This window comes from Pseudorca crassidens, chromosome 2 (assembly GCF_039906515.1).
Source record: "Pseudorca crassidens isolate mPseCra1 chromosome 2, mPseCra1.hap1, whole genome shotgun sequence".
NCBI lineage: Eukaryota > Metazoa > Chordata > Mammalia > Artiodactyla > Delphinidae > Pseudorca > Pseudorca crassidens.
Window position 1 is genome coordinate 62,743,090 of NC_090297.1, and position 13,724 is coordinate 62,756,813.

The window sequence follows — 13,724 nt, forward strand, 5'->3', positions numbered from 1 at the left end:
ACTTTCAATTTCCCCTCTTAGGGCTGTTAGCATTTGCCTTATATATTGAGGTGCTCCTATGTTGGGTGCATAAATATTTACAATTGTTATATCTTCTTCTTGGATCGATCCCTTGATCATTATGTAGTGTCCTTCTTTGTCTCTTTTAATAGTCCTTATTTTAAAGTCTATTTTGTCTGATATGAGAATTGCTACTCCAGCTTTCTTCTGATTTCCATTTGCATGCAATATCTTTCTCCATCCCCTCACTTTCTGCCTGTATGTGTCCCTAGGTCTGAAGTTGGTCTCCTGTAATCACCACATATATGGGTCTTGTTTTTGTGTCCATTCAGACAGTCTATGTCTTTTGGTGGGAGCATTTAATCCATTTACATTTAAGGTAGATATCGATATGTATGTTCCTATTCCTATTTTCTTAATTTTTTGGGGTTTGTTATTGTAGCTCTTTTTCTTCTCTTGTGTTTCTTGCCTAGAAAAGTTCCTTTCACATTTGCTGTAAAACTGGTTTGGTGGTGCTGAACTCTCTCAGCTTTTGCTTGTCTGTAAAGATTTTAATTTCTCCATCAAATCTGAATGAGATCCTTGCTGGGTAGACTAATCTTGGTTGTAGGTTTTTCTCCTTCATCACTTTAGATATGTCCTGCTACTCCCTTCTGGCTTGCAGAGTTTCTGCTGAAAGATCAGCTGTTAACCTTATGGGGATTCCCTTGTGTGTTATTTGTTGTTTTTCCCTTGCTGCTTTTAATATGCTTTCTTTGTATTTACTTTTTGATAGTTTGATTAATATGTGTCTTGTCGTGTTTCTCCTTGGATTTATCCTGTATGGGACTCTCTCTGTTTCCTGGACTTGATTAAATATTTCCTTTCCCATATTAGGGAAGTTTTCAACTATAATCTCTTCAAATATTTTCTCAGTCCCTTAATTTTTCTCTTCTTCTGGAACCCCTATAATTCGAATGTTGGTGCATTTAATGTTGTCCCAGAGGTCTCTGAGACTGTCCTCAGTTCTTTCATTCTTTTTTCTTTATTCTGCTCTGCAGTAGTTATTTCCACTATTTTATCTTCCAGGTCACTTATCCGTTTTTCTGCCTCTGTTATTCTGCTATTGATCCCTTCAAGAGAATTTTTAATTTCATTTATTGTGTTCTTCATCATTGCTTGTTTCCTCTTTAGTTCTTCTAGGTCCTTGTTAAATGTTTCTTACATTTTCTCTATTCTATTTCCAAGATTTTGGATCATCTTTACTATCATTATTCTGAATTCTTTTTCAGGTAGACTGCCTATTTCCTCTTCATTTGTTAGTATGGTGGGTTTTGACCTTGCTCCTTCATCTGCTGTGTGTTTTTCTGTCTTTTCATTTTTCTTATCTTACTGTGTTTGGGGTCTCCTTTTTACAGGCTGCACATTCATAGTTCCCGTTGTTTTTGGTGTCTGTCCCCAGTGGCTAAGGTTGGTTCAGTGGGTTGTGTAGGCTTCCTTGTGGAGGGGACTAGGGCCTGTGTTCTGGTGGATGAGGCTGGATCTTGTCTTTCTGGTGGGCAGGTCCACGTCTGGTGGTGTGTTTTGGGGTGTCTGTGGCCTTATTATGATTTTAGGCAGCCTCTCTGCTAATGGATGGGGCTGTGTTCCTGTCTTACTAGTTGTTTGGCATTGCGTGTCCAGCACTGTAGTTTGCTGGTCGTTGAGTGCAGCTGGGTGTTGGTGTTGAGATGGACATCTCTGGGTGATTTTTGCTGTTGATATTACATGGAGCTTTGAGGTCTCTTGTGGACCAGTATCCTGAAGCTGGCTCTCCCACCTCAGTGGCACAGCTCTGATGCCTGGCTGGAGCACCAAGAGACTGTCCTCCACATGGCTCAGAATGAATGAGAGAAAAAAAGAAAGAAAGAAAGAAAGAAAGAAAGAAAGAAAGAAAGAAAGAAAGAAAGAAAGAAAGAAAGAAAGAAAGAAAGAAAGAAAGAAAGAAAGGAAGAAAGAAGAAAGAAAGAAAGAAAGAGGATAAAATAAAGTAAGAAAAAATAAAGTTATTAAAATAAAGAATAATTATTAAGAAAAAAATTTTAAAATGTAAAAACAAACAAACAAATGGATGGACGGAACCCTAGGAACAATGGTGAAAGCAAAGCTATAAAGACAAAATCTTACACAGAAGCATACACATACACACTCACAAAAAGACGAAAAGGGGAAAAAATCATAGATATTGCTCTCAAAGTCCACCTCCTCAATTTGGGATGATTTGTTGTCTATTCATGTATTCCACAGATGCAGGGTACATCAAGTTGATTGTGGAGATTTAATCCACTGCTTCTGAGGCTGCTGGGAGAAATTTCCCTTTCTCTTCTTTGTTCGCACAGCTCCCGTGGTTCAGCTTTGGATTTGGCCCTGCCTCTGCGTGTAGGTCGCCTGAGGGTGTCTGTTCTTCGCTCAGACAGGAGGGGGTTAAAGGAGCAGCAGATTCGGGGTCTCTGGATCACACAGGCCCGGGGGAGGAAGGGGTATGGATGCAGGGCAAGCCTGTGGCAGCAGGGGCCGGCGTGACGTTGCACCAGCCTGAGGTGTGCTGTGTGTTTTCCTGGGGAAGTTGTCCCTGGATCACGGGACCCTGGCAGTGGCGGGCTGCACAGACTCCAGGGAGGGGATGTGGGGATAGTGACCTGTGCTCGCACACAGGCTTCTTGGTGGCTGCAGCAGCAGCCTTAGCATCTCATGCCCGTCTCTGGGGTCCGCGCTGATAGCCGTGGCTCACGCCAGTCTCTGGAGCTCCTTTAAGCAGCGCTCTTAATCCCCTCTCCTCGTGCACTCGGAAACAAAGAGGGAAGAAAAAGTCTCTTGTCTCTTCGGCAGCTCTAGACTTTACCCAGACCCCCTCCCGGGTAGCCGTGGCACATTAACCCCTTCAGGCTGTGTTCACGCCACCAACCCCAGTCCTCTCCCTGGGAACCGACCTCCGAAGCCCAAGCCTCAGCTCCCAGCCCCCGCCCGTCCCAGAGGGTGAGCAGAGAAGCCTCTCGGGCTGGTGAGTGCCAGTCGGCACCGATCCTCTGTGCGGGAATCTCTCCGCTTTGCCCTCTGCACCCCTGTTGCTGTGCTCTCCTCCATGGCTCTGAAGCTTCCCTCCTCCGCCACCCGCAGTCTCCGCCCGCGAAGGGGCTTCTAGTGTGTGGAAACCTTTCCTCCTTCACAGCTCCCTCCCACTGGTGCAGGTCCCATCCCTATCCTTTTTTCTCTGTTTATTCTTTTTTTTTTTTTTTTGCCCTACCCAGGTACGTGGGGGGTTTCTTGCCTTTTGGGAGGTCTGAGGTTTTCTGCCAGTGTTCAGTAGGTGTTCTGTAGGAGTTGTTCCACGTGTAGATGTATTTCTGATGTATTTGTGGGGAGGAAGGTGATCTCCCCATCCTTCTCTTCCACCATCTGTCCTTTCTCCCCCTGAGCTCTAGGTTTTTTGTTTGGTTGTTTGTTACCAGTTTATGTTAGGGCCACACTCTCCTTTCATCTCGTATGTCCCAGCTTCTCTCCACAGCTCCTCAAAATATGTCTCTAGAAATGTCTCTGAGAAATGCTCCAACTGTTGAGGAAATAATTTTCAAAGCAAGGAAAATAATATCAAACCTGAAAAAAAAGAAAAACTTCCTCTGAGCTGCCTCACTTGTCTCCTCCAAAAGGTCCCAAACAGAGTTAGTGTCTCAAAATGAATTTTTCTACTTTTGGAAAATAAAATGTCTGGTCTATGCTGGCAGGATATTTTAACCATCTTCCAAGTATTACTTTCAATAAATATACAAGAGAAAAATAAGGAAGGCTAATACGAATCTCCTTGTATATGAACATGTATCAAGGCCTCTGATACTGAAGCAGTAAGCTTGTAATAGGCTGGAATGGTGGTTTCCAGTCTTCTCCAAACAGGCCCCATTAATTGAAATTCCAGGGAAGGAGGAAGGACAAATTCTTGCAGGAAGTGAAATACTATATTCCTTGGATATCCAGAATATAGATTAGCATTTTACAAGCTTTATAAATTCTATTGTAAATGAAACCCTTTATCAATTCTAATATTTCTCAAACTTTTTTGACAAAATAATTCCCTGGCTTTGTTTCTTAGTAATAACTTTTAATAGATGATATTATTAGCTCATGTTAATAGCTCATAATTTCATAAAATAATTTGGGAATTGCTATGCTTAAGTTTTGATCCTCTTGTGCTTGTGTGCAGAGTATTGATCTTAGAGTAACAATAATTTGCATAATCATGAATAATCGTAAGCTCATTTTTAATAAAAACATGTTTCTAATCTGACGTCAATGGATTTATCAGAAATTTTGTTCTTTTGTGCACTAGTAAAGCTGCCATGATATTTAGGATACTAATATTCTGGTAGGTTGACAGAAACACCTTGCTGAAGGCCTATATTGTTCATCTTACCCCCACTATGTATTTTTCATTGCACCTTATAGTGAAGTTATATTGTAAAACATCTGTCACTTGGAAATTCTTTGTAAAGAAGATTCTATTTGTGAGAGAAAAACAATACCCCATATTTTCTCAGAACTTACAAACTTAGCTATAGCTAAGATAGAATATTCCAGGTGCAGTTTTTCACCTGGTTGGTTTCTACTAGAGTGACATTTTTCATTTCACTGTCTAATATGTATGTGATATTTTAGGTAACATATAAAGGTATAAATATTAAGAAGTCCCTGGGTTGTCTTCTTATGATAAGGTCAATTTTTTAAAACTTGCTTAAGGCCTATTTTGTTATTGAAGGTAATATTTTCTGTCAAATGTGGCACAAAATTTTCAAGTATGTATCATGCATTCATTAGCACATCTCAAATATGAAACAATTTTAAGGGAAATATGTAAAAATTGCCTAATAAGCAATGCACAATGTATTTAAGACATTTTGTTGGATAGTTTCATGGCAAGGTATTGGAACCATGATAGTTTTTAATAAAGTGTGAATAGTTTTAAAACTGTCATTATCGAAAATTACCATTATTATTTTCACACCATTCACTACCTCAGTGATATACAGCTTGTCAAAAGCTCTCCATTTAGGTTAAATTTAGTTGCATATCAATTGAAGAACTTCAGAGAAATTAGGATAAATGTACCCTATTATATAAAAGCACAAACCGTCCTTTTTTAGTAATAAGGTATTTTTATTCTTTATCTTGGCATAAAAATCTTATTTAAATAATGAATACTTTAGAAGGTGATATAACATAACAATTGGGCTCCAAATCTACAATAAAAATGTTAGTTTAGTACTGAAAAATCTAGAAATTGTTTTGATTTTGAAATTTCCCTGAAACTATATATATTGTTGATAAAAAATATATATAGTAGAAAGCAAGAACTGAGGAAGGTCCCTCAGGTGGCTCAGAGAGGCCAAAAATCTTTCTTGAAGGGAGCCAGCCATGATCAAATGATGACAAATGCCCTGTTTTATAAAGAAGGCATTGGAAGATTCTAGAGTAAACCAGTTAGAATAATTTTGATCTAAGATAGTGATACTCTCCTTTTAATTCTGAATTTAAGTTTTTTGCTTCCAGTAATAGGAGCCCAAATCCACTACTAGGAAAATTTTGAAAAGGTATAATTATATATATATATATATATATATAATCTTTTTGAAGGTATTGGGAGCAAACAAGAAAGTATTGATGATGTATTGGAAATAAGCCTTAGGAAAGGCAGCAATTTAGCAATATATCATCTTAGTCCCTGATATTGGATTAAGGTTACCCTTGATTCCAGGAATCTACAAGCAGCAAATATATACCTTCATTGAAAGAAGCCATTATCCTAGCTAGCAACCTTTTTAATTCTTTTTTTACTAACAATTTGGCATTAATAATTTCTGGCAAACAAGCAAGCAAACAAGTCAGTCACATGAAAAGTGAAGACAATATGAGGTAATAATAAAAGAAGCAAAGTAACAGAAGCAGATGCACATGAGTCTTGCCAGTAATCAATCAGTTTTATCAGTCTTTTCAAAAGAGTCAACTTTAGGCTACATTAGTCCCTTCAGTATTATATTGGCTTTTTATTTCATTAATTTCTGCTTTTTATTAATTCCATTTTTCTAAATTTTTGTATTTAATTTGTTCTAAATTAAATTGTTTTGTATTTACTTTGTTTAATGTTCTAAAGTCTATTGTCCACAGGAATATTGGAGATACTAGACAGAGACATTAAAATAACTATGAATAAGACCTTTAGCAGATAACTAAAAATTCAAAAATAGAGGTAGCAAATATATCTTAGAGCTAAAAATTAAAATCCTCCAAATTAAGAATTTAGTGTATGATCTAGATGTAGATTAGAGAAAACTGAAGAATTATTGAACTGAAAATTAGATAAAGTAAAAGAGAGAAATTTAGTAAGAGAGTATGAGAGGCATAAAGTATATGGAAAGAAGATTTAAGAAAAGTAAAATTGAAGTCCCAGAAGGAAAGGAGAGATGGTACAAAAGCAATATTCACACTGATATGGACTTGGAAATTTGCAAATGAGCAATACATTAAACTGTGCATTTCAGGAGTCTTAGGAATTCTAAATAATGAAAACAAGGAACTCTTTCTAAACATATCAGTACAAATGCTGAAAACCAAATAAAGGTAAGAATCTTAAAAGTAGTAAGAGAAATAAAGACTAATTTTCTTCAAAGAAACAAGGATGACAGCTAAATTCTACAGAAACAATGGAAATCAGAAACCTGTATCTTTACATGCTAGAAGAATATACTTAACAAACTGGAATCCTATATCCAGTCAATATTTCCAGCAGCAAAAAAAGTGAAATAAAATCAACCTCAGAAAAACAAAACTAAGAGAATTCATTACTTTGAGATTGGTAAAAAATAAAATTAAAATGGATGATCTCTTGGCAAGAGGAAAATATCTCAGATTGAAAATAAATCTAACTGAACATTGAACGTAAACATTATTTTACTTACAAGACTTCCCTGGTGGTCCAGTGGTTAAGACCCCACACTCCCAAAGCAGGGGTCCCAGGTTCAAGGCCTGGTCAGGGAACTATTACAGATTCTGCATGCTGCAACTAAGAGCCCACATGCCACAGCTAAAGATCCCACATACCTCAACCAAAGAGCCTGCATGCCGCAACAAATGTCCCACATACTGTAACTAAGACCCGGTGCAACCAAATAAATAAATACAAATAAATAAATATTTAAAACAATATTTTGTTTACTATTTATACAATTGATATATGAAACAAAAGTGCTATATAATTTGTGAGGTAAGATAAAAACAGTTATCATTTATAAAATGACCATGTGCTAGTCCATCAAGAAACTCTTAACAAATAGCAAAGGATGGAATCATACAAATGGCTTTCTCTGATCACAACACATTGAAGGCACAAATCAATTTAAAAAAATTAGATAATACTCATATATTTTAAAATAAATAATGTGTAGGTCTAAATAAGTTGTAAGTAACCAATCATAGACTTTAGAAAACATATCAGATGAAACACAAATAAATTAAAAGAAAGAAAATAATAAAAAGCAGAAGTTAATGAAATAGAAAAGCAATATAATATTAAAAGGAACAACTTAACACAGAGTTGGTTCTTTGAAAAATATAATAAAATTGGTTAATTGCTGGCAAGAAGAATCCATAAAAAAGAGAGGACAACAATAATCATTATAAGTAATATATATATATATATATCTTTTAGAGATTTTAAAAGGATCGTAAAGATAATTTAAGTATCACAAACAACTTTATTCCAGTAAGTTTGATTATTAAACATAACAGACAAATTCTTAGAGAAATGAAACATAACAAAACAGACACAAGAGATATGGGAACATATGTATATGTATAACTGATTCACTTTGTTATAAAGCAGAAACTAACACACCATTGTAAAGCAATTATACTCCAATAAAGAAGTTTAAAAAAAAAAAAGAAAACCTGATTTTTCTTATAACTATGTAATAAACAAAATCTGTAATCAAAATCTTTTCCTTGAGAAAACTCCAGGCCTCGATGGCTGGCTATCCCAGTGAATTCCACCAACAGTTAAGGAAAACATTTATACAAACTCTTCAGGAGGAAAGAAAAAGAGTAATAAGTATCCGAAAATTTATTCTGTGAGTCAAGTATAACCATGATATCAAAAATTTAAGAAGAATGTTAGGAGAATGAAAAAACTATAGGTTTTCCACACTTAGGAACATGGGTACAAAACCCATTAAAAAGCTAACAAGGCACTTCCCTCGTGGTCCAGTGGTTAAGAACCCGCCTACCAATGCAGGGGACATGGGTTCGACCCCTGGTTGGGGAACTAAGATGCCACATGCCACAGGGAAACTAAGCCCGCTTGCCACAACTACTGAGTCCACACTCTTTGGAGCCTGAGTGCCAAACTAGAGGGCCCGCGCATGCACTGCAACTACTGAATCCATGCTCTCTGGAGTCCACACACCACAACTAGAGAGAAGTGCATGCGCTGCAACGAAAGATCCACGTGCTGCAATGAAGACCCCACATGCCTCAACTAAGACCCAACACAGCCAAAAAAAAAAAAAAAAAGGGAGCCAACAAGATTAATGTGGAATATATAAAAATGATAATACATCACAGACAAGCTGTTCCAGTAATTTACATCCTACCAGATTACATTTGTAATATTTCAATGCACCATTTCTTATGAAGTGTGGAAAACATGGCAGAAAAGATTTGGAACACAAGTAACTTTTTAAAACTGTTCACATTTAGATTAAGGAAAATTGATAAGAAGAAGCTCCCAGGTGTTCTTGATATTAGTGACTCATTAATTAATTTCTTATTATGCTGTTAATCTCTGAATCTTATTGTAAGGTATTAAATGCACTGTTGAGTTTTCTAATAAAAATGTTTGGAATTATCAAGGGAGTTCAATTATTCTCCTACTTTGGCATAAAATTATGCAATATAAAGGATATTAAATTGACCAAAAAGTCTATCCTCTTGTCACCTGACATATGGAAAATTTCCATTCATAACATAATGAGTAATTTCTTTATACCCATACTTCTTTCTTGGGCCCTAGCTGTGTGCTTATTCAATCAACAAATAATAATTGAGTGAATTATGATTTTTTTCTCTTGAAACTACTCTAGTCTTGATAGGAAGCATGTGAAAATACAAAAATAACAGTAATAGATAATAGAAAATGAGAAGTGCCATTAGAAGGGAACAGTGAAAGGAAGAAATGTGTTCAAGCAATGAGACATTTCCTCTGGTAAAGGGATGAGTCAGGGTTTGTTAAGAACACTATGTTTAGCATATATTTCATATTTCATTTACAATTTTTGTACTGCTCAATGAAAGTGGGAACAAGATAGTCTTAATCAACTTATGTAATGTGTCTTTTCCTTGATCTGCTTTATTTAATAATTTATTTTCTCTCAGATAAATATAAGTATATTCCACTAGACAAAATGTATGTGTTTCAGAAAGTTCATATATAGAATACAGTTTCATTACTTTATAACTTGAATGTTTTTAAAATGTTCTCAGTCTTTTAGGATCATTTGGCATGACCTCAGGGACCATCTTCTGTGGGCAAGAGGGAAGTACTATGTCTTCAGGGCTCCAGGCTGCTCCCTTCACACAAGAAACCTACTCAACTTTCATCTCTTTAATATATCAATAGTCTTCATAAGATTTCATTTCATTTTGGACAAAGGTTCCCATCAAAAAAGAAAGAAAAAAGAATTGCATTAACTTGCCACTTGAAGGAGATGTAATGAATATCCTGGTTACCCAGAAAATTGACACATTGTATTCAATGTGCTTTTTCTGTTTCACCTGTGAGTTCTACTTGAATTCCAATACTTGGAAACCTGCTTGACCTTCCCAGCATTAGTGAAATATCTATCAGTAGTCTCCCACTTCCAGCACGTACACATTTCATTATTCAATTATTCATTCAACAAAAAGTTTATTCCTACTTTGTGGCAGGTACAGAAAATACATTGATGGGGGAAAAAGACACCCTCCTTTGTCTTAACTTTCTCCCTGGTTTCAAACATTTGTTTTCACACTAAAACTGATCTTTGCCTCTGGCCATACCTGGCTATGACTTTGTACCTTGTTTTTCTTGCCTTATTATTTCTTTTTTTTTTTTAACCTCACCCTTCTCACTTCAGCCTTCTCACTGCCTGTGATTGACATTTCCTGTGCTCCAGGCACACAAAATCTTATTACTCTCCCATTTCTTAAGGTGTTTTAACTAGTTCAAGCTTACACTGCCCTCCCCCCCAACCCAATAATCTGCTTCTGCCTCACCTGCCATTAAAATTTTTTTGAAAGACATGTCAGGATTGTCTGGTTCAACATCCTCATTTTCCTTTATTTCTTCAATCCACTTTAATCAGATGTCACTAAATCACTTTGGTCAAATATGCCAGTTCCATCTTGAGAAACCCAGCTGTGAAGAATTAGTTAACTTATCTGTGACATTTTCACCGTTTATCACTCTTTTTCCTTAAGAGACTTTCTTCAGTTTCCTTTTGGGACAGTGCAATCTTTACATGATATTCCTACTTTGCTATCCATGTTCAGTGTCCTTTACTGAATGGATACTCCTCAATATTGCAATGTTGGAGTCTCAGTGCTCAGTCCTATTCTTATACCACTGTCTACCTGCACAAAATGTGCTGTGATCTCCTCCAGTCTCATGGATTTAATATCACTGATCACTCACAAATTTACATGTCTGAGCGTGATATTTCCACTGAGAAACAGACCGATACATGGAACTGTCTGCTGGATATCGCCTCATAAACTGATGTCTAAAACTTAGTATGTTCAAGACAAAATTTTCATTCTCTCATCTACACCACACATGTAAACAAACACACATGTACATACACACAATCATGCATATTCCTGATTCTTTTTACTGAAAGATTCTGTGTCAGAGTAAGTGATACCATTTCACTCAGTTCGCATGCTAAGACCTAATGGTCATCCTTGATTTCTCTTTTCTCATGGAGGTCTCTTCAGAGCTGCCTTAAATAGCCCCTCTCCTCGTCTTTTGTCTCACTCTACTGATTTATTTTGATTTATCATTATAACATGTCATTATCTGAAATGATATTACATATTTAACAGTTTACTGATTTATTTTCTGTCTCTGTTACTGGAATATAAAAACCATGAGGGCAGGGACATTGTTTATGCTTTCCAAATGGGTTCTCAGAACCTAGTTCTGGCACACTATAGGAACTAAAGAAGTATTCATTGAATGAATACATGGGTGGACAATAGATTGGATATAAGCCTGTAACTTTGTTGTTACTATCCATTCTGCTGGTAATGTTCTCCTTAACTTCTCCCATTTAAAGAGTAAAATATTGCTTCATCTTTGGTACTAAAATTGCTTCTTCTGAAGCTTTTCTTGATTTTTCCAGGAGGATTTACCCTGCTTACCCTGCTAGGCTTCCATAAAAGCCCTGTACAAATCTCAACTGCAGCAGTGTCAGGATATGTTACAGTTTTGTGATTCTATATCTTTATCACCACTAGCTTATATGTTCTTGCAGGGTAGAAGTTTGGTTTTTGTTTTGTTTTGTTTTTTTATCTTCCTGGCATATAAAAGACCCTGATGGATATATGTGGTGAACAGATAAAATTTAAATATTTTTCATTAAGATTTATTAGAGGGACACATCAGAATCTCACTCCATACAGAGGTTACTTCTAAAGGTTTTTATTTCCTCTCAGTAGGCTCTGATGGCCATATATTATTTGGCTCTGAAACAAGGGTTCAACATTCCAGTAAAGGCTTGTTCCATACTCTGTTGACAGAGGGACATCTTCATACTTTCTAAGTGTTAGTTTCTGTCTAGATATGATTGTAAATAGGATAAATAGTGTACTTTGGGGAAAAGCAATATAATAAGAGCTCTACTGTCTGAAAATAAGAATAGAGTTGTCCAGTGGGTTGGTCTATTCTCCCAACATCGTACCCCTAATCTACATGTGTAATGTTCATTGATAATTCATCCATAGCTTAATAGATATTTAGCAATACTATAGGAACAATTATAATATTTGCAATATTGCATATGCAATATTTTATAAAAAATGCATGAGTATATTTCCTTGTTATAAAATACAGAATGTAGAAATCTCTATCGAATGATGTGAAAGTTTCAGTTGTAGTGTAACAGAAGGGAAATTTCAAACAAGATTTTAGGAAAAGGGTGACAATTATTACTTCATTCCTTATATTTCTATTGAAGGATGTGTATTTTACTATACTCAGTGAATGCCTTCATTCTCTTCTACAGTCTTTCTTTCCCCTAAAAAAGAATGAGTGAGTTACCGAATAGGTAACAATGAGTTTAAAAAAACAAAACAAAACTATATACATTTAGGTCAAACGATTGGCTCAATCTTGCATATCTTGCATACTACATTGACCAGTAAAGGGACATTTACCCTCACATGATAAACATAGTTGTAACTGAACCCAGATCTGCCCCTCAAGACAAGACTGAAATGTTATTTCCTTCTTGTAATCTTATTTTCAGACCTGATAATGTTTGAGGCTGGCAGTTGGTACTCTATCATTCCCCAAAAGATTCTGCAGACCCATTTCGCTTAGATGTGGGAGTCAAGATCTATTTTGTATGAAAAGTGAGTAGGTGGCTGGAAAAAGAATAGAAAGTTCAAGTTTTGGTTATGATCCATACTGATTTCCCTATTCCGATACTTACCACTAATAAAGTGGAAACATTATTTTAATGCTTATTTGTCTTCTTATTGTCTCCTCTTAACCAACATTGTCCAGGAAACATATATGAAGATCATGATCTGAAGCCATGTTTGGTTACTGGGATTCTAAATAAAGAAAATTCCATTTACCAGATTAGGAGAAGACAGTCATAGCTGTGAGATAATTAAGATAAAAGAGCAGATTGCAAAAGCCAGAAATGTTCCAACACCTGTGAGGTAGTCTAACACTGATGTCTACAGCTCCATTTTTGCAAAGGGGACACACTTGGTGGAGAACACACCTAGAACCAGAAACGAAACACTAGAACAAATCCAGAACATCTTCCACTCCTTCCCCTCCCCAAGTATGACTATGTTTCTAACTTTGAACACCATAGAGTAGGTTTTCTGTTGTTTGTGTTTTGCTTTGTTTTGTTTTGGCTTACACTTACTTTTCTCTTTAGCATCTTAAAAATGTTCCCTTGAAAGGGACAGTTATGTGAATACATTTCCCACCCTTCTTTGGTTAAACTGACTCTGTTCAATGGATACAAATTAACTACCTTGGATTTTTGGGTTGCAGAGCTTGCTCAGGTTTGTTAGAAAAAAAAATATTTGAATAATATTAAAGAGATATCTTGAAATATTAGAAATATATCCTGGGACATATTTGCTTTAAAAAGATAATATGGTGTAACAGAAAAAAAAAAGCATTACAAATGAAGTTTGTGAACTGTTGGTCAGATTACTTAATCTCTGAATTTTGGTTTCTCATCTGTAAAATGGATTTAATGATACAAAAAGAAATAAGAGATTATTGTGAGAAATAAATAAGAAAACCCATGTGAAATCTCCTTGATTACTTGATTTATTCAGGGAGATTTATTTGAACCTAAATGTTATTTGAATAATGTTGATGGCTCCCATAAATTTTGTGATGCATATTGAGAGAATAGTTGTAGAATAAATTATAGCTT